We start from the raw sequence: 27,574 nt of genomic DNA on the forward strand, positions 1-27,574 counted from the left end.
CACCACCACCAACAAAGGAGAAAGAAATGGCCCCATGTCAAGTCACATCTGAATGATTTATTGCTTATCTGTATGTATAAATGCTGCTGTGGGATCTATCCATCTATCTATCTATCTATCTATCTATCTATCTATCTATCTATCTATCTATCTATCTATCTATCTATCTATCTATCTATCTATCTATCTATCTATCTATCTATCTATCTATCTATCCTTTTAAAGACTTGAGACTTTACTTGAAAAAGCTCTGTTTTTCTTTTAGTTAGTTAGATTACATGATATTTTAAGTGTCGAGGCACACGTGTGCTTGCGTGGACTTGTTATTGTGGTGTACTGCAGCAGCATCATTGGACCTGTAGGGCTGAGTCAGAGTGTGGTGCCAGAAATATAAAAAAGGAGTCCTCGTAAATCTTCTCTGCAGGCTCCTCCTGACAGTCCTCAGAAGTAATCCTTGCAGGTTGCGTCCTGCGTTGTCAAAATATGTATTTTCAAAGGATGTGTTATCATAGAGTGATTTTAGTAAACAGCGGATATAATATACACAGGGGGTGCTAATACCACAAGGGCCTTCAACGACAGATGGTCAGAAACAAAAATGACCAGGCTAAATCACAGCATGCACCAGCTCTGGGCTTCTCCTGTCTGTGTGTCAAATGCTGGAGCATTCACATTCACTGGGCTATTTCTAGCTTAGAAACTCACTGTTGAGTTTTTACATGCTTGCACCCAACATCTCCAGTAGGCTTGACAGAACGTAATTGTGGAGGCATTACTGCAGATACTAAAGAAAAGAGCTTCTTCATTTGTTGTGTACATAACTGAAACATCTGGCAGCTATTTTGATAATCAAATATTTTTCAAGCAAGAATGCCACATAATCTAATGGTTCCAGTTGTACGGATTATCTTTGACAAAACAAGCATGCTAGGAATGGTCTGCATATGAGAAAAACAGTTAAATTAGTAATTTGTTAATGAAATACAAAAGGTATACCCATCGGTTTCTGTAAGAGCGTGAATATTTCAATATTTGATAAGGTACATTAGGCAGTAAGTACTGTACAGTGGACATTTTACATGTTGGATTTATTTATTTCATATATTCTTGATGCATTAATTATTATGTATGTCAGGTGGATACGAAAGAAATCACTACAGACCCAAACAACGTTGTTGATGTTCATTCATTTGTTTTCTCCTTGTGGAAACATTGTCAATGATGATGCATCTCTGTGTGGTTCTACTGCACGCTAATATGCTTGCTTTTAACCTCTTTGTTACCTCTCAACTCTGTTCCAGAAGTCTGAACAAGCTTGTCTGTGTTTATCTTGGAGTGAGTGCACCTATTTTCAAACCCACTAAGAGGTCAGAATCAAGCCATGCAGTGCTTTTTGCATCTCCATCTAAGCATAAACGCAAAGGAAAAGGTACAGTCTGTTTGCTGGAGCTACACTTAAATGAATATAACTGTATGGTAGCATAGATAAACAGATCCAACATCCTTTTGTCCAAATCCATCCACCAAGGTGCGTCTTAGTTCAACAGACTAAGCCACTATAATTAATTGCATGATTCACGATCGCTGTCTGAACTCATAATCTTTGACTGTCTTAGGTCTGAGTATACAAGCTGCTGGTCGCCATGGCAGTGTTGATGCCCTTGGCAAGATCATGCAACGTTCAGCTGATGGATATTCTAAAACGAAGACTTTAGAAATCATCGTCACACATTGTGATCATAAATAACTGGAGGTGGTCTCTATGGTGTCTTTGGTGATAATCCTGTACATATGTGATATGTACAATACACTGTATTTACTATATAAATACATTTTTATTGCTTACATCAGTAAAGATCAGCCTCTAAATCTCCCTTTTGCTGAACTAACACATTGACTTCACATTTCTATGGCAATTATATTTGTTGCTTCATACTGATTTATCCTGGAGCTGTGTACACACAGATGCTGATCACTGGGTTAACACCATTGATATTCTAGCACGTTATCCAGTGCACATGTCTGACCTCTGGTATCATGTGCCTGAAAATCTGTCCACTCTACTACATCAACTCTGTTCAACACGCACCAACCAATCCCATTCCCTGTAGCTGGCTGCATGATTCTTCATTAATTAGATCGGCAGAATCAATGTCAAGCATGAGTCAGGGATCATGCAAAACCCTATTCATCTGCTGGAAAATGTGTTCCAGTCACATCCCTAGTATTGACAAGCTAGCATGGAAGCTGTGAGTGAGCTTAGTATGCTGCAGTTCTCCATGAGGCAAGACAAGGAGGACGGGGTTAAGGCGGTGGTAATATGAAGTGGTGAGCCGAGTGCGTCAGCACTTTACTTACTAACGTTAGCACCACTATGTTATGCTAACCATTGAAGGTATACTGAATGTATGCACACGCTGCTGATTGTAACAGTGAATTAAGACCTACCGAGCTTTGCAGGAACAGTGTTGTTAATTGATGTCATTGTCTTCTGTCTCGATGGCCAGGTAATGTGGTGGTTCACTTTTAAATTGTAATCTGTAGGCTTTAGCTTCTAGCTTTATCTTTTTTACCTGATTTTGCTTTTGCTTTTTCTTTTTGACCATAACCACGTTGGAGTTGGCAGGCAGAACAATAAAGAGTTTAACCCTCCCTGAGTCATCTGAATCTCTGTCTGGGTGGTTCCTGTGCCTTGGCAACCATCTGTAATTGTTATGTAATTCTTTACCCTACCTAAGTCACTGACAGAGTGTTTCCTCCTTGTTTCCTGTCGTCTGGAGGTCTTGGCTGCTGCTCATACTCGAGGGGATTTAAACTGTTGTTGTGGTTCCATGCTGTCCATGCTGTCCGTGCTGTGATGCGAGCAGTTGTCACATATCTTTGCACCCTTTGAGGGATTGCCACGCGACCCAGCAGCATGCAGACACCCTCTGATCTGGTCTGTTTCTGGGCTGAGCTAAGTTTAGAGGCCTACAGAGAGGAGTGACCTGAGAGGATTTCAGGGCTAGGCACAGAAATGGAGGTCTGAACTGCTGCTGTAGCTGCTGTGCCCTGTATGATCTGGTCAGTGTATTATTAGGCCTGGCATGAGTTTAAGGTTTGCACACACTGCATAATTTAACTTAGTGTCTGGCTTAACCTCAGTAAATGTAGGACTACTGTTGGTTTGCATGCGCCCTTCAAAAAATAAGTTTCACACTTCAGGAAAGTTTATGGAATCTGTGAAGATGTTTGCCAATTTCTCACGTTCACAAAAACAGGTGTATATATTCAATGTAAACTTTTTATTTTGAGGATTTATTGTAATAGTTCTAAAGCTTTGTTTTATTTCACGAATGAACCGGAATAGGCATTGTTTCTAAATCGGTTATCCTCTAGAATGATTCATGACTGTCATGTCATGACTGTCATGTCATGGAGCTTTTGCTCACCTACTTCTGTGCTTGCTAAGCAGTAATGTTAATACGTTTAAGTACTTTTTAATTTTTTTAATTTATTTAATACACTTTATCCACTTTATTCTATTTCTACTCCATCTGTATATATAATATTCTTCTTGTTTTTACTCTTTTATCTTATTTCTGTTATTATACTACTTGTTTTTTTACTTATAACTGTGAGCAATGCTGCTGTAATCCTGTAATTTCCCCACTGAGGGACTAATAAAGGATTATCTTATCTTATCTTATCTTATCTTAATGGGAGGCTACTATCTTATTAGTCATTCTCATGATGCATCAGAATCATATCTTTCTCCTCCCTGTGGTCTCCAGTGCGAAGGGGAGAGTAAAAACTATTGTGTCAGTGACTAAATATTCAACTCAGGTTTGAACTCCTTAAGCATTTTTCCATTAGTGAACGCTATGCTGATCATTGTGTTACAGATCAAAACATGTTAAAGCATAAAGAAATGATGCATAGTAACAATAAAATGTCCAATTCAGCTTTGTGGGTTCTTTGTATACACTAAAAAACTCCATCACATGGCTTATATACAACAAGACATATGATTATATCAACAGTGTATAGGCAGAGAAAACGTACGCATTGTTTTATTCTTTGGGTTTGTTCATTTTAATAGATTTTTATAATAGGTGTCCATACTCAACCTGCTGATGATCATCATACAATCAATGTTGATAAAACAACTGAAATGAGATTGAATATATATTGCACACTAAGATAATATTGAGCCAATTGTTTAAAATTGATTTCATTATCATGACATGCATATCATTTCTAGACCTTTTTTTCACTAAATCTAGTGTTCTCTCTTATACTACTAATTAAAATAAATACGTCTATATTTTGACTGTAGCAAAAAACATACCTCTCAGCAGAATCTAACAATGTGAAATGTCAACAACAAACCTAATTTTCCGCAAAATGCAAATCCCACCTAAGCTACTGTACATGACTGAAGTATAGACTTGTGCCTGTACCACTGTTAGCATGCATCACATCCAAAATGCTTCATGAAATGATTCAGGGGAGACTGATGATGAAGCCACTCTAAGGCCTGTTGAAGCCCTCTGCACAGTCTCTCTGCTGCTTATACAGCCAACTTTATTATGATGTCAGACTGGCTCTTCTGTTTGTACCTGAGTGGATCTGGGGTTTAATATGTATATGAAGAAGTTAGACAGGTCAGCTGACCATTGCAACATGCCATTATTTAGTTTTATTATTAACTATTGTAAAAACCTATACAGTTCTTATGTGGCTATAAGCTATACAATGCATGAACCTAAGTATAAGATATAACTTATTGCCGTATTTAAACATGTGCAACTTTAAGTAACAAATAAAGTTAAATTAAGTAAAAATTGTAATTACGCCCTCAGCTGATCAGCTAACTGCGTTAGAGGCGCACTATAAAATGTCACTCTGCATATCAGAGTACTTTCGACAGATGTTTGTAATAAAACTCAGCTCACTTTGATTCTTAGACACACAGCGACACATATTTCAGCATCATGGTCCACATAGAAAATAATGAATATATTGTAACTTTTCAAATAGACAGTAAACATATAGGAATTTTCCTGGGTGTTGATCAGAGGTGTGCCCAATGTGATCTTCAACTTGAAATTGAGACGGCTGATTTGCTTTTTTATTGTATTTACAGACAGATATGATAGATAGACTTGGTCTGTTACTCAGCCTTTTAGATCCACATTACATATTCACATTCCAGGAGTTCACAGGTCGCAATTAAAACTATCTAAATGGTTGCAAACAATTTTCCCATTTTATTTTACCGTTGTCTTCACCCATTGGTGTTGAAAAAGATTGAAATCATAGTTTTTATATTTCCATACAAGTGAGATCGACAGTTGATGTTTTATTTCAGTAGAAGATTACAGTATATTGAATATAGATAGTTTACTGTAGTATAGAAGAGTAGGACAGTGTACTGTTTGTTTATTTGTTTGGTATTTTTTACATTTTACACCTGTTTCAATACAAGCTGTCAAATTAGGATATATTTTAAAGGAGCAACCATCCAGTAAAATATACTGGAACCTGTACTCAGTCACATGACTTCTGTTTAAATTTCTGCATTTTTTCCCAAATCCAGAGACCCAGGGATCCGTTTGATGTTGCCCGATTCACCTTGCCAAGGGGGCTGGAGCTTTCTTTAGATCAATCTAACAATGCCTATTGTAATATGCCTGCTTTGTCAGCTCAGTGTGGTGACAAGAAGAGTGTTTCTTGGGGGGACGAGAGTGGGATGTGAATACGGAGGCGAACATAATCGTTGTGTTGCCGCGGTAACGAAGAACATGATACTGCAGTGAGAGTCGGTGAACAAGGTGACTGGTTAGGCTGTGCTGTAACAGAAGAGCCCAAAGTGGTTACCTGGAGCCTCTTAGATCAGCAGCAGATGGGACGGATCTCAAAATCATGTCGCATCAGGGTTTTCCAGAATATTGTCAGCTATTTTCAGTTCCGTTAATCCATATATGGGTGAAAGGAAATATTCCACATTGTACAGTCCTTTCCATTTACAAAAGAAAACCACTTTCATCTTCAAATTACCATCTCCCCAAGTTCGAAAGTGTGTCATTCCCTCTCTCAGTCCTCCATCCAAATAATACACCTGTTTCAACTGCGGACCAAAGCAAACCATATTAGGAAACGAGAAAACGGGTGACACCCATCATTAACTCCAGCCCTCTCGCAGGGTAAGAGAAACATAATTATCTTTAAAGATTGCTGTCTTCAGTTAGCCTTGCTCAAGCACATGGTCAAATGGCAAAGAGCTGCATGATGGGATTTTATAAATGTTCCACATTGCAAGAGCTTTATCTGAGCAGCAGTTTCAGAGCCCCCTGAGAACCTGGAGAAGGGTGCCAAGGGCGGAGCTTTGTTATCTTTCAGCCGTAAGCGCTATATGCCGGGGATTAAGATCACTATTCCAAGACAAAGTAATAAGATGCGACTGCTGGTCTTCATTTTTTTTACCGACAGCGGCATCTGCACAGAGCACCCTTTTATAAATGAGATAGAGGTCAGAAATAAACTTGAGTAGGCTAATATTGTTGATACAAATGATCCCCTATGATGTAACAAGCTTTCTAGTATGGCCATTTCCCACAAAGAATCAAACCTCCACTGACCCACTTGTCCCTTTTGTAAGACTTGTAAGCTGTAACGTGTAGTGATGTGCACATGGATGTGGTCAGACTTGACAAGAAAGACGAGATGTTTACCTTAGAACAGCTTGTTTATTCACAAGGCCACTGGAGTACCTCTTTCTTTTTTCCAAAAAATGTTTAAGCTATCTTCTGCTGGTGTATGTATATATATGGTTTGACATACAGTAGGTCGTGTTTTGGCTTTTGGTTGACGTGGGCTCAGTAAATTGTATGTAGTTCTTCTGCCTGACACCTACATTGTTTACACTTCCTTTCACCACATTACATGCCACCACCACGTAATGCGGTGTTCAGAGGTTGTTGTCACGTCACGCATTTCTATGAAACCCCGATAGTTTGTGCATGGCATTAACCTCCCAGTTTCTCACAATCTCACCATTAGTGGCAATGAGCTGTTTGAGGCTTGATGTTGGTACAAAATGTTACTTCTACATCCTCTACTGCACGTGACACCGAGTTATGAGGTTGATTATCCCTGCTACTGTTCAGTTGCTACAGAGGACAACAGCCAATCACCTTTGACCTTTTAATTTCAGAAGAAGTCTCGAGAGCCCGTGAAGGGAGAAGGGAACGAGGATGCTGGAACTAAGTGTGATCAATCAACACCATGTATTATTACAGTTGACCAACTCTTCCTGCATGTGTGAAATGTGAATAATTCATTGACACCCCACCCTTCAGGGAATATTTTTTAATTGGATTATGCAAATAGATTGCTTCTGCGGGTCAGGTTATATACATTTTAATATTTGTAAACTTATAAAAATTCAGATTTAGCTCATTATTATTATTTATGATTCATTATGAAAATAGGCACTATTAGTATCAGATTTAAATTTCAATCAGCATTTACTTTGCTAGTAGAAGCTAGAGATGGAATAGATAAATTATAAATCCATCCTAAATATATTTCATGGAGCTGCCAAAATAACAATGACCATGCTGTAATGGGAACATCAATCAAAGTTTTTTGTTACCACATCTGCGCTTTCTTTTGGTGGTTTGTCCAAATTCAACATCCGGTCGTAAAAACATATCTTCAACAATTTGTATTCGAAACAGCAGAAATGATTTTTTTGTGTTCTTTCAGAGCACGATGGGCTCATGTCAAGGTCACTCCCATGTCTCTCAATAGGCTACTTTCATTGTATTTTGTTCTCCCTTTTGCCATGAAGCACTTGAATCTTTTTGCAACAGTGATACAGAGCAGCTTTTTGGGAAAGTAGAATGATAGTCTGTGTGCTGCAGCAATAATATTTCAAGGCTGTTGTCCCCTGCGGTCATAAAGGGTTCAGCCAATTTGTGTTAGCAAAGGTCAGATCCATCTGGAGTGGTGTTTACATCCTGGGGTACCCTCCTTCCTCAGGCGTCATCCAGTGAATAGTGTCACACACACAGGAAATCACACAGCCTTGTCCGAGTACAGTCTGCATTCAAACCAACCTACAATACTTGGTATGTGAGGAATTTAGTACGCTCCATTTTACAATGAGAGAGACGGACAAAAGAGCAGTTGGATTGATTTTCTTTTTTATTATGGTCTTTGCTGCACATACAGGGCTCCTTTATTTTCTCTTGCTGTTTGAGTGTATTGTGATTGAGAAGACATTGTTACTGTTTTTGTGAATGTCACATCTGCAAGTTGTAATGATCTCTGAGTGTTATGATCTTTGATCAAGTAAAACAACACTTGTTTTATTATTTACATTAATTATTTATGTTTCCGGTCATACACATCAAATGATGGCAACTTTTTGTTTGTAGTTTTCTTTTCCGCGGGGAACACGATGTACATGAAGTACAGATTGCAGATGTGAGCTGTCCATAAGGGTCAGGTTAGCTGGCCACCAGGCCTTAAATTAGAGGTCTCTGTGGTCTATCATTGCTGCCATTCAGGGCAAAACAAGCTGTGACAACCGTCGCTGTTCAAACTCACGCTAACCCTTCACTTTGATGTCTTGTTATATTTACACCTATAAAGCATTTCAATGATGAATCAATACAGGAAAAGACTTTAAAGATGCTGATGTAACTATAGCTTTCAGAATTGCAGTATTTCCTCCGGATCTGTCAGCTTTAGAGTCTGGACTGGACGGTCACCAGATCCCTGCCGAGCTGCAAGTTCATCCCGGTGAAAGGACATACAGTATAACAAGGTGTTCCTGATTTTTTATACAATTACTTGTTATTGCCATTCAAAGTTATAAAAGCATACCCAACTAAGTAAATGTATAATGTAAATTTACTTCATCGTTAAAACACGATGAGTGTATGTACCAGATCTGGTCTTCATCAGCATCTGTTTACCTGTCGACGCTCTTAAACTGGATTTACAGTACATTACAGATGAGTTAGATTTTCTTCATCATTTAATGGGATGTTTGCTGGGACACATTAGTTGCTGGCTATAAACAACAGATTTTCATCTTTGTGTAACTCGTTTATCTAATCGTGTGTGTAAATTGTTTTGGTTGACACACTGTTTCAGAGAACACAGCTGCAGTTCATTTACACAATGCATGATAGTCAGTTTACTTCATCTATCAACCGCTGTGCCACTGAATACACAAGACATTGCAGATGGAATAATTACAATGATTAGTAGTTATAGTGAAAACAACAAGTACATTTAAGCTTGGGTTTGAACCTTACAAACATATGTTTACCTCAGCTTGTCTATTCCCGGCCACTTGGTAAGTTTGTCTTTCTTCTATTTGCCACAGGTTGCATACATTGGGTGTATCAGTCTGGCTGTAAACAGTGACGGCAGGGGTTGATGAGATTGGCTCAGAATCAAACATAGAGTAAATGCACAATGTATAAAGCTGCAGAGATATGTATCACTACTTCATTATTCGTCCCTCTGAGTGGCTCCTTTCAAAATACACAGTCAATTGTTTCAGTGTTGATTAGAGCTGAAATGATAAAGTGATAAAGATTGAAAGAAAATGACAAATAGACAATACTTTTGATAGTTGATTAATTGTAGTTGATTAATTGTTTCTGCTTTTCTTGTTTTCTATTATAGTATGCTACTGGACTGTTGGTTAGACAAAACAAGTCATTTTCAAGCTGGGAAATTCACATTATGAATCAATGTATTCACTAAATAATCTGCAAAATAATCAATAATGAAAATAATCATAAATTGCAGCTCCAGTATTATTAAGATAATGAAGAATTTCAAAAAGATGTCATACAATTACAATGAAGTGGGGAAAGTCTAAACATACACTGCACATAACAACTTGTTGTATCTGGAAGAGAAAACATTGTGATTTTCTTCTTCAATGTATTTCAGCTTGGTTCACTAATGTGTGTTCTTTTGACAACATGTTCATACGTTGGGTATACATTTGTATTTGTTAGGAAGTATTTAGATCATGTGGTTCTGACTAACCATTGTTGTGAGTATTGTTGTCCATGGCGGTGGTCGGTGATGCGTCAGCGTGAAGGTGGGTACAGCTGACCACTGGGAAAAGGCGACCAATATATCCGTCCCATCATGGTTGGCCTCCCAGATGTGCTCAGAGCATCAGCGTATTCACTCAGCAGATTTTAACAAGTTGTTGTGACGGCCAAGTTTAAATATAATCGTTGTCCTAACAACTTTACCCGATCCACTGACAACTACCGCAAGAAATCTCAGATGACCTTTTGCAGAGGTTGAATAGCAGCATGCGTTTTGAGCACTGGGAAGCAATCACTTGTCACGCAATCGAATTACCACAAAGAATAGACATTGTGTGGGCTCTCATGGACTACACACACATACACACGCACACACACACACTCACACACACGCACACACACTAACACACATGCACACACGCACACACCCTGTGCCCCAAAGGGATAAGGCACATTATAGTGTACATCATATTATATCCGTTCTGACAACAAACCCCACTGATCATACACAATTAAGAGCATTTGATCTAATTATTTCATAGATCTGCCTCTAACCACTGAGGGCATTTTACAGTTACCAGATCATAAATATTAAATTTGCACTAAAAAGAGCTCAGCGGTGACAGAGAGAGTGCGGCTACAAGGAGCACCTCCCTTTTCTCCGTCCACTCCTCTCCCACCCTTCCACAGAGGCAGCCTATGATGTAATGTTCCTGCTGCTGATAGAGCAACCCCCTCTCCTGCTTTTTTTTTTATATTTCATTCCCCTTCCCTTCCGATTTGCTGCTGCTGCTGCTGCTCTCGCTGGTGGTGATAGTGGTTGTGGATGCGTGCGTGTGGTGCCGGTTCAGCTGCATCCCTGGGCATCTCTCGGGATCCCTGCAGAGCTTCTTTTCCTCTGTCCCCACTCGACAGAGAGCCGCTCCTACAGAGCACTGCAAGACCGTGTCCTCTGCTGATAAAAGGTAATCTTTCTGGGTCATGACAAAAGACATTCATTGTAAAAAAAGAAAGCAAAAGGGGAGGAGAGAGAGTGAATTAGGGAGTGATAGGCAGAAGGTTGACTGAGTGTCCAGTTAGCTGCTGAGTAAATTGGTCTGGTCGCAGAAAGATTCTCGTTGCCACGGTACTGGATGCCATGGCAATTGCTCCCTCTGTGTGTGTGCATGTACTGTAGTATGATGTTGGTTTCCATGGTAAAGATGAAACGGATCCCATGCTGGCTCAGAGGTAATTCAGCATGTGTCATGGAGAGCTCCAATCACCTTTTGGTGTGAAGTGGTTTCTCATCTCCTGTGCATTTTTTATTAGAGATGACAGAAAGCTTTTTTGTTGATACTCTTTTGAAATCTCGCAGCACGGTTGTACTTTTTGGTTAAAAGCAAAGAAACAATACATTTCTTACTTCCCCTGAACATATGTCTCACTTTGATTTGTCTGCTCGACAAAAACTGGGCGTGTACAATGACATTCATGCAGCGAGATGAATGATGCGGTGGGTGTTATCTGCATGCAGATTTTTGAGTGCTACAGAAATTTAACCGGGATTTAGAGTGTGTTACGTAGATGCTTAGTCAAACACTTTTCCTTCTTCGTCATTGTCTTTCAATGGGATGTGTAGTTCTAGCACAGGACCACATAGGGTTGGTTGTAAATATACAGTAGGAGCTTTTTCAGGAGTTGTTTAACCTTAACTCTTGCACTATATGAGATGGTAACTTAATATTTAATGTCTCTATTTCATGTCTCGTCTGCCCCACATGTAGATGTCCTTATAACTAATTTATCCTCAGGGTTTTCCCTGTGTTGAGTCATCACTCATTTCCACTTCCTTTTGTCTCATGCTATCCATTCATCTCATTAGCCCGTGTCACTCAGTAAATCAGTAAATTAGAAGTGTAACATTTCTCTTTTGTCGTAATCAGCTAGATGAACTACATCTCTAAATCACTATCTCATTAGCCCTTTGGGATCAGGATATGTTCTGGAGAAGGGTCCCAGCTTGGATTAAGTCAAGAGAAACCATGTGGTACTTTTAGGGTCATTTTATGATTTCCCCATAGGGAAGGGGTCATCTTTACAGTACAGGTAATTGGTCTTTGAGACTCAGCAGACACAGCATATTACCCCTGAGGTCATTACTCTTCTGTATTTGCTGAAAATGGGTTATCTAGCCACAGCATGTATGTAATTAATTGACAGCTGAAATGGAAAGCAAATATCCATTTGTTATTTTCACTGAGAGACAAGGTAACGCCACCAATGCCAGTGGATGGTTATTAAGTGCTGAAACTGCCAATTGGCTATGATTGCGTTTGTCTTTAAGTATCTCGCTAATCAATGATGTTAATGTGTTGTGGAATCTAAAATAATTGCAAACCACTTCTTTTTTAGGTAAAGTTTAAAGTGGTGAATCTGTTCTCTGATCAGCTTTGTTCTCTTTAAGTCCTCGTGGCTCCAGAACGTCCACTATATTAGTGAAGTCTAAGTAATGTTGTATCATACATCAATATATAGTGTTTGGGCCTGCAGTTTTCTTTACGTGTTTAATAATTGTGTCTTTGTCGAACAAAATGTAAAGATATTTACTCCAATTTACTTGAAAAAAACAGTTTTTTTACTTGTATAATAATTGATTATAAAAAATGTATGCTGATTTAATTACTGTCCACAAATTAGGCGATTAATGTCTGATCCTTGCAGCTTTAATACATTTAATTAAGAAATTGTATACTGTTCAATAAAAAACACGTTTCTTAAACTTTCTTTAATATTTTTTTTTACAAATTTATTGGATTATCTAAAAAAATACATTGTCTCAAAGCTGATGGCCGCTTTCTGACCTCGTGAGAAGTTGCCATTTTGGAGATAGATGGTTTATTGGCCCTTGGCAATAGAATAGATGGATGAGATATGTGAGATGGATAAAATAGATTAGATGGATGGATAGACAGATAGACAGACATTAGCCCACGACATGAGCTTTGAGGATGTCATATCGACTTTGTTTGACTCGTGAATCCAATTTCTTGCCACTGGACCACACACAATTGCTTGATTAATTCCCCACTCTGTTGCACAGAGGATGACATGGTAGTTAGTGTATGTGGTAGTGGGTGTGTATGTGTGGGGGGAGGGGGACTTGAGGTAGAAAACACTGGAAAGTTGAGCTGCTGCCATGTACATGGAGGGCCTCCTGAGGACCATCCGAGCTGTTCTTCTTGCACTGTCTGTTGAATTTCAAGCCAAACTACTTGCTTTGGAGCTGTGCCATTGGCTCTGGTTTGACAAATTGTTAATCCAATAAATAGCTCGGCCACTTCAAACATATTTCTCTTTCAAAAAGATAAACACAGATTATAAAAGTATTGAGGGGAAACACTGCCACATCCAGAGCAAGCACCTGAAAGAGAGCATGCTGTGATAAGTCACACTTACAGTATGATGATGTAGTAGACATGTGACTGAAATTCTGGGAACTGCAGCAACAGTTTCAGACTTGTGAGTAATAGATAGTATGGTGACATAGAGAAAATGAGCACGTATGCAACAGTGTAATGAAAGGACCAGGGGTGAGTCATGTAGATGGCTGAAACGCTCTCACACACACACCCAGGGATTGTTCATTGGCATCACCTCCCTGCCAGAGGGCACTCATCCCACAAACCCTCTCTGCTGGAGAGCTAACATGTCAGAAATGGTGGAGTAATGCCTGTGCTTGTGTCATTTTTCCCCCCAAACAAACAACGACAGGATGAAAAACCTCAACATATCAACGCCAGACCATCTGAGAAGGCCGTGATTGATTATATGCTTGGTGTGTTACACACCGACCACATGCTGAACCAGTCACATTCAATGTCCTAAATGAGTCTCACCTCAATTGTTGGTCACACTGCCAGCTCATGCTGGTACTTTTCCGGACAGCTTGTACACCTTTATTACAAATAGGAAAGATTGGATAGCTATCCTATTTAGTTTCAACTATCTGGGTCAGTCATTACAAATCTATGCTGGTGCATCCAAACCCATTTAGACCCACAGTTTAAAGAGGACAAACATGTCAGGCTGTGATAAAAAGTTGCACAAGACAATTGATGGGCACATTTATAAAAAAAAGGGTTTTGGGTTTGAGTCCAAAAAAGACGTGTGTTCAAGATGAACAAAGTGTGCCAAATTGTATATCAGTTATCAAAGTGGAAAAGAGCACCATAAAAGCTTGTTTTGAAGTATTTCCCTGCTTTACATTAAGGCTGAGGCTGAGAAATCAGGCAAGGGACAGATGTAAGTGGTGTGAGGACAAGTTGTGACTTTAGTAGCAGTTTTGCTTCATAACTCAAAGCTGGTTTGTTACTGGGATGTTTCTTTTAGGTGTCGACCGTTGCCCTGCTGTTACAATGTAAGATGCACAGCAGTGTTTTTGCTAAAAGATTAACAGTTTTCACTTCTTGCTCAGAGTAGAGCTGAAAACAATCTAAATGTCAGTGTTGTTCCTACCAAAAAAAATATATAAGAAAAACCATTCACTCCAGAAGAAAACACTTGGTTGTCACAAAGCTATAGCCTAACCGTTGAAAGGAACATGTCCATTACCTTGGAAATGTTATAACTGTTAGATAAAGGAAATGAAGAGGGAGGATGTGAACTATGCTTTTGTCATTGGCCAAATCTTTCTGTCACATGAATCACAAAAAGTACAGTGTTTCAACATATTGAACGGTGTGCTGTGTTAAGGAACACATTACTGCTGTAAAACAAAGACTGTCTTGATGACCAACAGAACACAGAAGTGATAACAGGAAGCTGAGAGTGAGGTGTCGGGGTGGCTCAGTGGTCTTCAGTGCTTCTGTCAGCTTTAGTGACTCTAAGTAGCCAAGTGCTGCTATCTGGTGTGTTTCCATCAAGCTAATATGTGGAACACGAGGGCTTATCGCAGAGCTCTAATTCCTAGACTGTTATTCATTTATATAGAATGACCTGTCAGCACTTCTGCCATCTGCACGTGACACATCTTAAGAATGATCAAACTTGCATTTTCATGTGGTCGAAACATTTCCGCGTTCATCAGGGTGGTGTCTGGGGTTCTCTTTTTCTAGTTCATTGATCATCATGTGTTTTATAGATCACCATACATACTACATTTTACACATTCTTTCCCCATTCCACCTAATTTTCAGCAGTGAAAATGGCAGTTTATCAAATATCTTCCATCTCTCAACATGGATATTTCTCACCATCTCAAAACAACATTTTTAACCAGTGGTAACCAATAGACATTTCTGCTGTTATCTAATTGTAACTGGTCGGTTACACTTTGTGTAGGAGTCAGGGAGAATAGAGGCAATGAAAAGGGCCATTTTGAGAACAGCAACATTAACAAGATCACAAGCAATGAGATGGGCAGTCTGTTTGAGCCATGTGTTCCTCTATATTCTATGGATTGTTTACAAAAGGTCGTCTGCATGGCAGTGGCAGGTGGTCCAAGTCAACAAGAGGCGTGTTATCAGTCCAATAGGAAAGGGGATATCTGACTGACATATGTTGTAAATAAGACATCCACTGAGTATCTTTTCTGTGGCCAAGTACGTCTCAGGTGACCCCAAGGAATCTTGACTGCTCAGATTCACAGAGCCGACATTCAGAATCCCAACACCTCAAACTTGGCATCGCGTTTCCCTCTTTAGCAGTTGCCTAAAGTGTATAATTAGCATCTGCTATTTTAGAAACCGGCGTCCCCGTCTCAACACCCCGCTGTCTTATTTATACCTCTCTTTACTCACCCTGGAAATATTTTTGGAGGCGGCATGTGAAATTATTTGGTAACGCTTCACTTTTAATAGGCCTTTTTTTAACACTTTGCTGTAGATTCAATATAACATCATCAAGAATGCACGTCTGCTTTTTTTCTCTATGATGCCATTAAAATACATATTCAACATTTAGTAAAGAGTTTGAGAAAATAGCTTTTTTTTTGTAAATAAAACCTAAAGAGCAGTATGTGGTTCATGGGAGCTGAATGTCCCCTTTACCATCCAAGAGACTGTTTCATCTCTTCTCATTACTTTCAATGTCATGGCCTAAAAAAAATGCCTTGCCAATGTTGCAAGTGCAAGTTTGTGGCCGGCTCTTATTTTCCACTTTGTAGGCCTTTCATGTAGCCTGAAGTACATTATGTCTTTGTTGGATTTGTCATTGATACTTAAGCATTTGTTGTATTTTAAGCCAGCGGGGTGACAATGTTGCGACACTGGGAATATATGATTAACTTGAAAATGAATGGAATATTCCTAGTAAATCTTCATTCCCAAAAACGGAAGGCACACGAAGTACCAAAAATAAAAAATGTCACAGATCCACCCTGACAGGCATGTCATGTATCATTTGAACTGAAAGTATTTTATATGCACTCTTCGCTTTTAATATAATTAATATATTATTATTTTTATGTTTTTATGGAATGATTTTATTTGCCTTTTTGTAATTTTATGTAGCTGTAAAGCACTTTGAATTGCCTTGTGTATGAATTGTGCTCTATAAATAAACCTGCCTTGCCTTGATTCACCAAAAAAGCCAGTACAGTGATGGTTAAAGCCTTAAATATACAGTAATCTAGCAAACAACATGCATCAGGTATTGCAGTAGGTTTATTGTTCATTGTATAATGAATAATTAATGAATTAATAAACATTGTATAATCTAACAGTTAATAATAGTAATTTGAGGGTAGAAATGGTAGGAGTACAAAAAGAAAGGGTACCATTTAGTACAGGTAAGTGGCCTATTCTCCTAGTAAAAGTATTTTCTTTATTCTGAGAGTTACAGTTCAGGTCTACTTATGTCTGAGCATGGTGGTCTTGATCATGGGTGACTTGTACATGTTCAAAAAGTAAGTTTATACTGTAGATGGCCTCTGATAGCAGATTTTTCCAAACACATTTTGTTAACTTCTCATTGATATTTAATGCACAGAAAGTGCTTAATTAACTGATTTGGGACAGTCATATTTAGTTTTTTCTGGTTGATTGAAGTTACTGGTAATTACAATCATTAAAGTCAGTCTTTATGCAAGCAGCTGGCTGAGAGGCAAACATCTGCAGTCCATAACAAGGGAAACCAACTCCCATGAGAGTTATAAAAAAGAAAAAAAGGCTATATGTTCAGTTGATTAGGACTTTGTGTCATTTAGTTCTGCTCACCCTAAATCCAGCAACATGATATGTTACCTAAATATTGTTCCTTATGTAACCTCAAAATGTTGCTTTTCTATCAGTTGCGGCAATGATTTGTCAAGACAGTATAAGATAGATCCAAGAGTTGTATTACATTTTATTTATTTAACCAAGATTTTGAAAACTATTAAAGATTCTTGCGTTCTTTTGATATAAGGACACTTGCTCTTTATTGCTCCTCTGCCATCAACCTGCTGCCATAGTTTCCTACAGCACAGTGGAACATATTCTTTCAAATGTAATTATAGTTCCACTGCTTCTTAAAAATACGAGTAAAAAAGGAGTCACGCTCATTCTGATGAAGAGTGTCTCACTTCTACCCTCTCATGTCTCCTTCCCTCCTTCCCTCCCTCCCTCCTCCCCTGACAGGGTGTGATGGGAGGAGCTCCAGTGTGGCCAGAGGCGGGCTGTAGTACGAGACAGTGTCAGTGAGAGTGTGGACTTGCGGACTCAGAGCTGTCATCTACCAGAGCTTTAAATTCTGCTGTTTCTGTGGATTTTCTTCTGACACTTCCTGGAGGAGGACTGTCACCTGAAGGAAACCTTTTTTAGATCTGAAGGAAGTTTTTGTTTCTCGGCTGAGTGGGATAGAGTGTAAGTATACAGCTGTTATAGAGACTACCCCAGTGTTCATTAACTGTGTGATGCCGTGGCTTCATCAATCATTGATGCGAGAGAGCTGCAGTTTTAGTTACCTATTGAAAACATGCCAGGATAACCTGTCATATCCTTGTTAGAGAGTTATTTAAAAACCCTTTATGACAAAGCCTGTGTGGGGTTTGTTGTTAGTTTCTCTCTTTAAAGGGAAAACTGGGTGTGAGCAGACACAAAACAGTCCTCCGCCCTCTCCAGTAGGTCTTTATCGCAAGGTGATAGCAGGGCAAGGCAGTCATTAAAAACCCAGTCTGAGCCCAAGCTTCTGTGTGTGTGTGTATGTGTTGTGTTATGCATCTATTTGTGGGTGATAATGTATATGTAGGAGCAACCATTGCATGTTGGTTTTGGACTTGTTTTCTTTGGAAACACAGCTATTGATATGGGTGTGTTCGTATTTTAAGGCTTGCTGGCGTGGCTGGTGTGTGTGTGTGTGTGTGTGTGTGTGGTTGTGTGTGTGTGTGTGTGTGTGTGTGTGTGTGAGTGTCTCTGCTAATGCAGAAAAAAAACTGAGGACGGTTCTGACTCTTTTAAACTGAGGCACCACTCATCAGGAGTGAGCCTGTGACTGGGAGTGGGGCCTCTTTCCACAGATAGAAGTGAGTGAATGTGGCAGCCAGTGCACACACATGCTTTCCCAGCCTGGAAACTGTGTGTGAATCCAGAGTGTGGAAAAGCTGATGGGCAAGAACAAGAACATAGTTATCAACACAAAGTCCTAATTGTCTCGGTGTGTGTGGTTATGATAGCTAAGAGCCAGCACATTCAAATTGTTGAGGAGTTTTTTTAGGGGTTCATGATGTGATGCTGGCAGCCACTAGTCAGAAGCATCAGGTGCTATTGTGAAATTAAAATCTCTCACCCACGCCCTGCTGGCAGCACAATCGAGGCAAATTGTCAGCTGTTGTGGGAGGTAGTTAATGGTTAGACAAGCATAAATGGAAAAGTTTGTCAAAAGTCAATGAGGTAAATTTAAGATTTTTTTCTTTTTTTTCACTCGTCTTAATGCTCTCAAGCTCCTTTCCATTAGAGTTTGACAAAGCAACTATGTTATGAAGCAGAAAGAAGAAAGAAAATCCACTTTCTTTGCTCTGTGCTTTAGTGTTTGCTTTTATTTATAGTTAAAGAGTAACCCTAGTCATGTGTTAAAACATACAGTATAACAAAGTTTGACTGGAAAAATAATTGGTTTGATATCTAAATGTACTTCCTAATTCACAAACTATGAATATGCAATTAGTGTACATTTATTTTTCCTAAAATTAGCGTCACATGCTGGCCCAATAAATGATCAGCACACAAATACAACTGGAATAAATAGGAGCTTTTATGACATTTTGAGTGGCTGATATTTTTCCACATGTAGGTAGAATATAATCAGCCGTGCTATCTCATTTGTGACAGAAGGAGTTTCTGTTTTGTGGATGGGTATATGGAGATTTATCTGTCTGCTGTAGGAGAAAAGCCTGTCTGTGCTGACCTTGGCCTGCTGTTTTCTTTTGGTTTGATCCACAAAGAAAACAGCTGGCAGTTGCATTCTGGATACCAGCGGCCTTGACAATGAACTGCCTGTGTGATGCTGTCAGAAAAGCTTTGGCTCGTTGGTAAAGCATGGTGCCTATAATATCAATACTTTGCATCCAGACTTCAAAAATAATGTATATCATAACATGGTGATAGTCACTCACAGAGAAAAGCTGAGTATATCAGCGTTGCAGATTAACTGGAACGCTGAAACATTCCTTTGCAGCGTCAACACTTATCTGATGCAGTGCTGCTCTACATCAAGTCTGCTGAAAGGAATACAAGCAAAAGGATAACATGATGCTTCTGTGTTGTAAAGCTGCTCAAAGCAGTGAGTAACCTGTTGCAGATTACTAAATATGTTCATAGGAGAATAGACAAAGAAGAAATAAAATCAGACTGCATCTCACTGTTTTATCACAACTGAATCCCCAATGCTGGCCCCATATGCACATGTTTCCATTTTGTCAGCAAATATCCCAAGGGCAATTTCCAGCATTAGACTACTCTGATCCTTCTCCTTCATCTGTTCAGGTTGACGCTCTCCTTGTCATTGTGTGTGAGAGAGATCTTCTGGATTTTATTTTATGGGCTGTTTTGCCCTCCATGTGGGTGTCACAAATGTTAGTTTGGATTTCACGACAATAGCACAGCTTTAAACAATATCATTTTAACAGTACGTGTGTAATTACAGGCCAAAATGTATGTGACAAGTGCATAGCTCTGAATTGGATTTGATACTGTTATTTCTGTCAAGAAAAACTTTAGCCAAAATATTGCATTCTTCCTTCCAAAACTAGAGCTAAGCTTACTGCAGTAACACAACATGGGCCACATAAAAACAGCTACTCCTAACGCATAGTGTTGTGTTCTCTCCCCTAATTACTCTGCAGAACAGATAAAGATAACGTATACAGGGTTGTAGAAACCTGCAAATATATTCGGTTGCCCTCAAATTAGTTCATCATAAGTAGAAAAGAAAGCTCTTTTCAAAAATGTTGCTTAAAGGACAACATGTTGCCTTAAAGCCATTGCTGCTATTTATATTGATACTGTTTGACATCCTGTTTATTTGTTTGTTTGTTTCAATGATATTGCATTATCTTCAGATCTTGTGGTTTTATCTGACTTTGTTTCTGATTGTGCTGACTAAAATGAGTGACAAAGGGTTAAGCTGAGGCAGAGGAGGAGTGGGTTGTGGGAGTAGCCAGCCACTTGTAACCTAAAGGTTAAATACAGGCCTTCAGGGAGTCCTATTACTGTGTACTCACTGATGGGAACTCTGCAAACATGCATTCTGGGAGCACAGCGGGCTCCTCTGTTTATTCCCAGTCCAGTACTGTGGCACGATGTGGGAAAGGACTGGACATGGAATGAGGCCAGATCTCTGTACTTGCTCCAGTGTCTCACAGACCGTCAGACCAAAGTGCACCGAAACATACGTCACATACGTAGGAAGCGCTCTCGGATCTCGCTTTGTTCTCACAGTGCCTTATTTTAACTGTACACAAGGCTGTGAAACTGCTTTGGGAAACCATGTCTTTGCAACTATGTCAGCGTTTCTTGTGTGGTGGCGTAAGCATCGCAAAATTGTCTTTTCAGGGTGTGTTTCCATCACCCTCCACTCACACCTGTTCATCTTGCATGTTATATGTTCAATAATAAAGGTCTATTTTGAGCCCCGTAGCTATGCGTACATCTGCAACCCTGACACTGGACTTAAAGGATGACTATGAAGTGCCCCACACAGCAAATGTGCATCGGGTTGTTGTTAGTGGTCGGATATGTTTGTGTGCTTCCTGACATAAGTACGAGAGCAGGACTGATTAATGGGATCAGCCACCAACCAAGCCTTGTTTAGCAGCCTGTCCCTCCCCCACCGCTGTGATTTGATATCTCTGAGCATTCCAGGTTGTGCCCTTTACTCCGCTAATGCTGCTACTGACCCTTTCAGAAATTCCGGTCGTAACTCTCCGATCAGATGTCTAGTTGCCTCACTGAAAACAACCTATGTTATTTTTATATTAATGTGCAGTATCATTCTCTACTAAGAAGTCGGTTGCAGCGAGATATTTGATGCACATTACTAGTTGAAATACTGGTTTTCACTCTTCTGACTGACAGACAAAGTTGTTCTTCTGTAACCTTGGGACACAAATAGTGATGGGTGAGTCACGTGCTTCTCAGTCGGACAGTCTTGCTAAAAGTTATGAAAGAGAAATGTGAAAAAGGAAGATGGCAGGTGGGAGGAGTGAAGTGGGTATTTAGATATTTCATGCTCTGCTAAGATCCATAAATGATGTGGGGGTGGGGGTGAGTGTGCATCTTTTGTCCCTTAACGCTCCTCCCTTTAATGGTCCGGAAGTAATATAACTTGCTCTGCACTAATTTCTGCCTTGTTGTTGTATCCCAGAGTTGGAATGCTAAACATTGCATCGCCTCAAAGTTAAAGGCTTTGTCAGATCTGACTTTTTCATGGCAAAGCACGGAAAATCTGACTTCAGTTTACTTATAACTCCATGGTAAGAGATCTCCATGAGTTTATAGCATGAACTGTATATAAGAAGTGGACATAGTCAATGTGTTTGTGGACTGCCAATTTAAAGTCTTGAGTCCTCGATTTTGTCCTTTGCCATTTTGGCTTTTTGCAACCAGAAATGACCAAAGAGGGTGGAGCTAAGTCCAACGAAACCCTGAATAATACATCTTTAGGCCAACCAAAACATTTACAATCACTTCCACAGACTGAAAACACAGACTCCAAGACAGCACAACGCCGTGGTATCGACTTGTCATTACTAGTTTTTTGTCTATTTTACCCAAAATGGCACCATAATTCACAACATAAACATCATGCTGGTTTGAAAAAGACTTGAGAACATAAACTCACAGTCTGAAGTAATAAATCAAGTCATTTACTCAAGAGAATGTGCTGGCTATTTGAAAGAATGCACTTTTAAGGCACTTCTTCGTTGGCTTCACTCTTCAGAACAGGGGGTTGGCTCCTGGTGAATAGCAAATGCTTCTTCTTCGGCACTTTGCAGATCAGCTCTCAATTTCAACACACTTTTCTGACGTCAATTACTCTGTACGTTAAACAAATAGTGACGTCCAAGTTGAGTACTAAATTACTCATGCTCGTATACTTAAGGCGTCAGCATACCTTTTCTAAAGTGCGTTTGTCAGTTTCCTTCACTTTTCATTTGTACTTAAGTGTAACATCACGAATGTGGAGCGACTGTTCGAAAGAGTGCACCTTTATCCCCATTTGTTAGATATTGTTTTCTTTATAACATCTTGTACAGATGGATCCTTGACACTGTAACATAATCTCTTTCCCTCAATGCGTTATACATCTAGTCCAAGAGATGGAAATAGAGATATAGGAAGGGGGTTAAATGTAACATAGACCACAGGACAGCAGCAGCAGACTAAAAGCTTCCTGTGGCAGCACAGAGTGTAAGCCAGACCTGACAGACAGGCTGGCAGGGCAGATGTTTTAGGTGAGAGGCACAGTAGATAGCACCATTTGAATAATTCAACAGACGGGATTGAAGATGTGATATATAAAGACACAGCACACAAGCCATCTTATGGCCTCTTTCAGCACTTTTTTTGTGCAGCGTGAGTGGCTGCAGGGCTCAGATCCCTGTGCATCTCTGCTTTCTTTCTGGCACTTATCCACCAGAGTCTGGGCAGTCGAGGAGGCAGTTATAGATGAGCTGGCTCTTGGTCTAGCGAGACCTCCAGACATCTGGAGGGGATGAATCTGTTCAGCATGCAGGTGCAGTTTGAGCTCACAGGAACTAACGCTGTTGGTGCTTCCCTCCCCAATATGATTTCTCCAGTGGTCAATGGGTCTTAGTGATTTAGGTGACAGCATATATGCTATCTTGTCTCTACTTTGACAGGGAGTATGTGCTGTATATGAAATAATGATCTGACTGTTCAGTTTCTTAACTTGACAATACTACATAAAGTTTACTTTGTGAATTAGAAATGTATTAATATGTGCTGTCAGTTCAGAGAAAAGTGTTCTCAGTCTGTGTTTGTCCTCTTTTTCTTGTGTTTAGTTGTAATACAAGCAAAACCAGTTGTATTTATTCTGTCCCTGCTCGTGGGTCAAGTTACTGACCTTACATCTAATAGTTTATAAATAACGTCATGAATCACTCGCTCCATAGCATCAGCGCACAGTATGAACTTTTGGATTTGTGGGAATCAAGTTTCTTCACGAAACATACGAAAGTTAAAGGCTTACCGACGTGACTTGAATGTTTTCTTCAAACACTCAATCTTAAGCATTCTTAGCGTCCTTATCTTAGAGTCCTTTACCTTAGAGTCCTTACCTCTTATTTGCAAAAGTAGGTGAAGATGTCTGAGGAGAGGTGACATGCTCTGATTTCACAGTGAAGACGTTCAGCTTTCCAGTCACAGATCATCTCACCTCCATCTTTCCATGACATCAGCTCCATCTACACGCATACAGCTATGGGGGCCCGGGCGCTGTATGGACGTGTCAGGACATTGTATCTCAAAAGCACATTAGTGTATGAACTTCAAAGCTCCTTTTTTCAGTCATAAACACAGTTATATCTTCACAACTCTAAACTAACAGTTTGACTCTAATTATGTCTTGAACTGTGGTGTAAGTTAGTCTTAGTTGTTGTTTTTACTTTAAATGTGAACTTTTCTAGGATGAACTAGTTTATACCATGTGCACAGCAATGAACAAATCATGTGATATATTATATCTGCCTGTATACCTGCAGCCAAGCACACTGAACTCTGTAATCTGATAGGTTGCTAATCCCCTTATTATGCTTGTCTGGTTAAATAAAACAGTCAGTCAGCCATTAAATCATCTCACCTAGGGATCAATGTGGGCCCCATATTTATGTTGTGTGCTAGGGTGTGTACAGTGTGATTAAAGGGGAAAATAGAAAAGGGCCCAGTCAAAAATGTGAAGTACAAACACGTGAAAATTAGATCTTAACTAAGCAAAGCTGCCTTGACAAATGCGCCCTTGAGTGGCTGCATTAGAATGGTCAAAAGGGTGAGAGTCTTGAGTGACAAGAGCTCACCTCCCCCGTATAGTCTACCAGATACGTTGCCCTCGTAGGTCAAAGCTGGTCGTCTTGGATGTTGGATGTCAATGATTGGAATTTATTCCAAATATCTATGTTAAATATTCACAAGATGGCTTGGATGACTGGGATACCAAGGCCTAAGGGACTCCTGAGGACTTGCAGTGAGGAATGTGCAGCTCGCTATTGATCTCTACTAAGTGAGGTCACTGCATGTGGGGGGCAGCTGCCCCACTCCCAGACCCCACATAAAGGGGACAGACTACCCCCACGAATATATTTGAATGTGGTTTATCTGCCAAGTAAAGAGATCAAATAAAGAGGATTTTCGCCAGAGATGAGTAGCAGTACAACAACAGGCATTAGAACGCTAATTGTCCACATTATATTTGTTGTTCATCATGTGTTTAGTTTATCTCACGGACTAGATTTAGCGAGTATATCAGACTTTGCATTATCAGATTTCTGATTTCCCTCAATGTTTTTAAAGAGCAAAACATGCCATCTGAATCCACTAAAATATGTCTTATATGTTTTTGAGTATAATGTGGCTATAAAGGAAGAATATGTTCAATGGCATGTCGAGAGTTGTGAATGCTTAAATTACATGAGTGAAATGTGAAAATAATCAAACCAAGTTAGCGACATATCCAATAATATTTGTTTGTATAAAAAAGAAAAGTAGAATGCCAAGGCATGCGAGGCATTTGCTTGAGTTTGGGGGGATCGTTAATTAAATGTACTTGGCACACAACTGGATTAGCCTTTAAGCAGTTCTCACAGGTGTCATTTTAAATGGGCCGTACAACGGATGATTGAAGAGTGAATATGAAACTGATTCCATCTGCTCGGACGAACACGCCACTCCCTGGGATATCATTGTTCCTCGCTTTATGATTTTCAAATATATATGACAGCTATCTTGAAATCACATTCGCATTGGTCTTTGAATAAACACTATTGTGTTTCAGTTGTACATGTTACACGTCGTTTGAAAAGATCTTGGTTGAGGTGGTTTCAACAAAATCCAAACGTCTCCTCATAGTTTTCACCTGTCCAGCTTAACAGGGATGTACAAGAACAGTATTACTAGTTTGTTTATGACAGGGATGCACCGATCCTACTTCTACAGTCCAGAAACAGCATCCATCACATTTGTTAGATCTCAAGGAAACACATAATGAGTTTGGGTGAGTAACACTGAATGTAAACAACTTTTATTTATTTACATAACTGTACACCTCCGCAGTGAGACTTGTGAAACCTTGAGCAGCGAGTCACCCACTGGTTCCATCTTGAGGGTTACGATGTGGTTCTTAGACTCAAAAAACTCTTCAGTAGTATTTAAGTTGGGTCTGTGGTTTGCGCCGTTGATTGGCATGTCGGGAAGCAGAACTTCTGAGCCTTTTATCGGTCTCACGCAGTGATGGATGTGTGCAGCTCTTTGCCCAATGGCCTATAGCCTGAGCCGCCTAAGCCTCTAAGCTACTGGAATGCGTACAGCTTCTTGCTGTGGACTTCAAGGGAGAACAGCCACGCCACTTTGTTTATAGCCTTTCATGGATGCCACACCAGCCTAATCAATTTCAAAGAGGATAAATATTTCAATGCATTGTTGGTGATTGAATGGTCCATGCATGTAGCACATAATCTGAAGTCAACTGAACAAAATAACTAGAGTTCCACAGTATTTGTGATTTTGAATATTCTGAACTCAAGGATCGCTGAGCATTTTTTTGAAATTTTCATTTGTATTTAAAATTGTATTTAAACAAGAACCTCTCCCCTACCTCTCAAATGAAAATAGTGAAGGTAAACAAGAACAAACAGGATAACCTCAGGTTGATCCCGTGTTATCAGCACTTACTCTAAGTCAGGGTCAATATTTCACTCCAGTAAATGCAGAGAGAATTTTATGGCAAACAACTGGAGACATTAAAATGGGAGTGAGTATTTCAACAGGCCTGACCTACTTACAGCAGCCAGAGCTCAAACAACTCCTCACCTGTGTCTGGCAGATGCCAGGACACCTCATAAAAACACAGGCCCTCTATCTTAAATGGTGCACTGAACATTATTGTACTGTATTTTTATCCAATTTTATTATGTATTTATATTTCCGCTTAATGCACTTTTTTTGGCTGGTCCAAACTGCTACATAACTTGCTATCAAGTGACTGTATGTGACACCTCTGTTTGGTTTCAGCTAAAGCTCACAGGAAGAGGACAACCAGTCTCGCCACTCTGAAAGCATTCGTTCCATGTGTGTAATGGAAAAATGGTTACATACTGTAATTTCATTGAAGACATTCATATGTATATCTCATTATGAAGCCAGTTATAAATATAGTATTAGTTTTCAGCAGACGATTTTGACATAGGAAAGCCCACAAAAATGTCCCCTCGATCTTAATACTGCTGATACAAGTGAGACGGTAACTGTTAAGTTTATTAGTGTGGAGAGACTCTGCTCAGCTTGTGGAGATGATTAAAAGTTTCCAGCAGAAACTGAGATTGAGAGATTTAACCTGCATCAATTTGCAAGTGATGTCAGATTCATCAGTTTATGGTGAAATTGAAATTAAATTGTACATGTCCTTGGATTAGGATTAGCAAAATACATTATACGACAGACGCATCAATACCGGTACTGATATTGGGTAGATCTGGTATCGGATGCTATTATTTGAATAAATAAGCATTTGTATTTCTTATATTTTGCTTTACAAAGTTAGGAAATCAATGTTTAAGTAAAATAATGATCTCAGTCACTTGAGTGAAGCACCGGTAGACCCAAAGCCCAGGTATCGATATGGGGACTGAAAAAGTTTAATTGTTGCCTCCCTAAGGGGAAGAGGAAGAACTTAAAGATGAAGTCACACCCTTAATTGTTTAACTTTGTTACCAGTGAAATGTTGTTTTATTTATGATTTTTAGCAAATCCAGAAGTATTGAAAGTTTCAAGCTCAGGCATTGTAGAGTCCTTGTGTTCAGCATTTGATGTGTA

General features: G+C 39.5%; 1 protein-coding gene across 1 annotated transcript in view; it reads left to right on the top strand.

Moving 5' to 3' along the window:
• The first annotated feature begins 17,594 nt into the window (after nt 1-17,594).
• Nucleotides 17,595-27,574, top strand: part of sema4ba (sema domain, immunoglobulin domain (Ig), transmembrane domain (TM) and short cytoplasmic domain, (semaphorin) 4Ba) — a 35,876-nt gene continuing 25,896 nt past the window's right edge. The window contains exon 1 of the mRNA XM_034535298.1: nt 17,595-17,896. The gene's annotated coding sequence lies outside the window, so the exon portion shown is untranslated. The remainder of the gene's footprint in view (nt 17,897-27,574) is intronic.

This window comes from Cyclopterus lumpus, chromosome 6, assembly GCF_009769545.1.
Source record: "Cyclopterus lumpus isolate fCycLum1 chromosome 6, fCycLum1.pri, whole genome shotgun sequence".
In the NCBI taxonomy this organism is placed as follows: domain Eukaryota; kingdom Metazoa; phylum Chordata; class Actinopteri; order Perciformes; family Cyclopteridae; genus Cyclopterus; species Cyclopterus lumpus.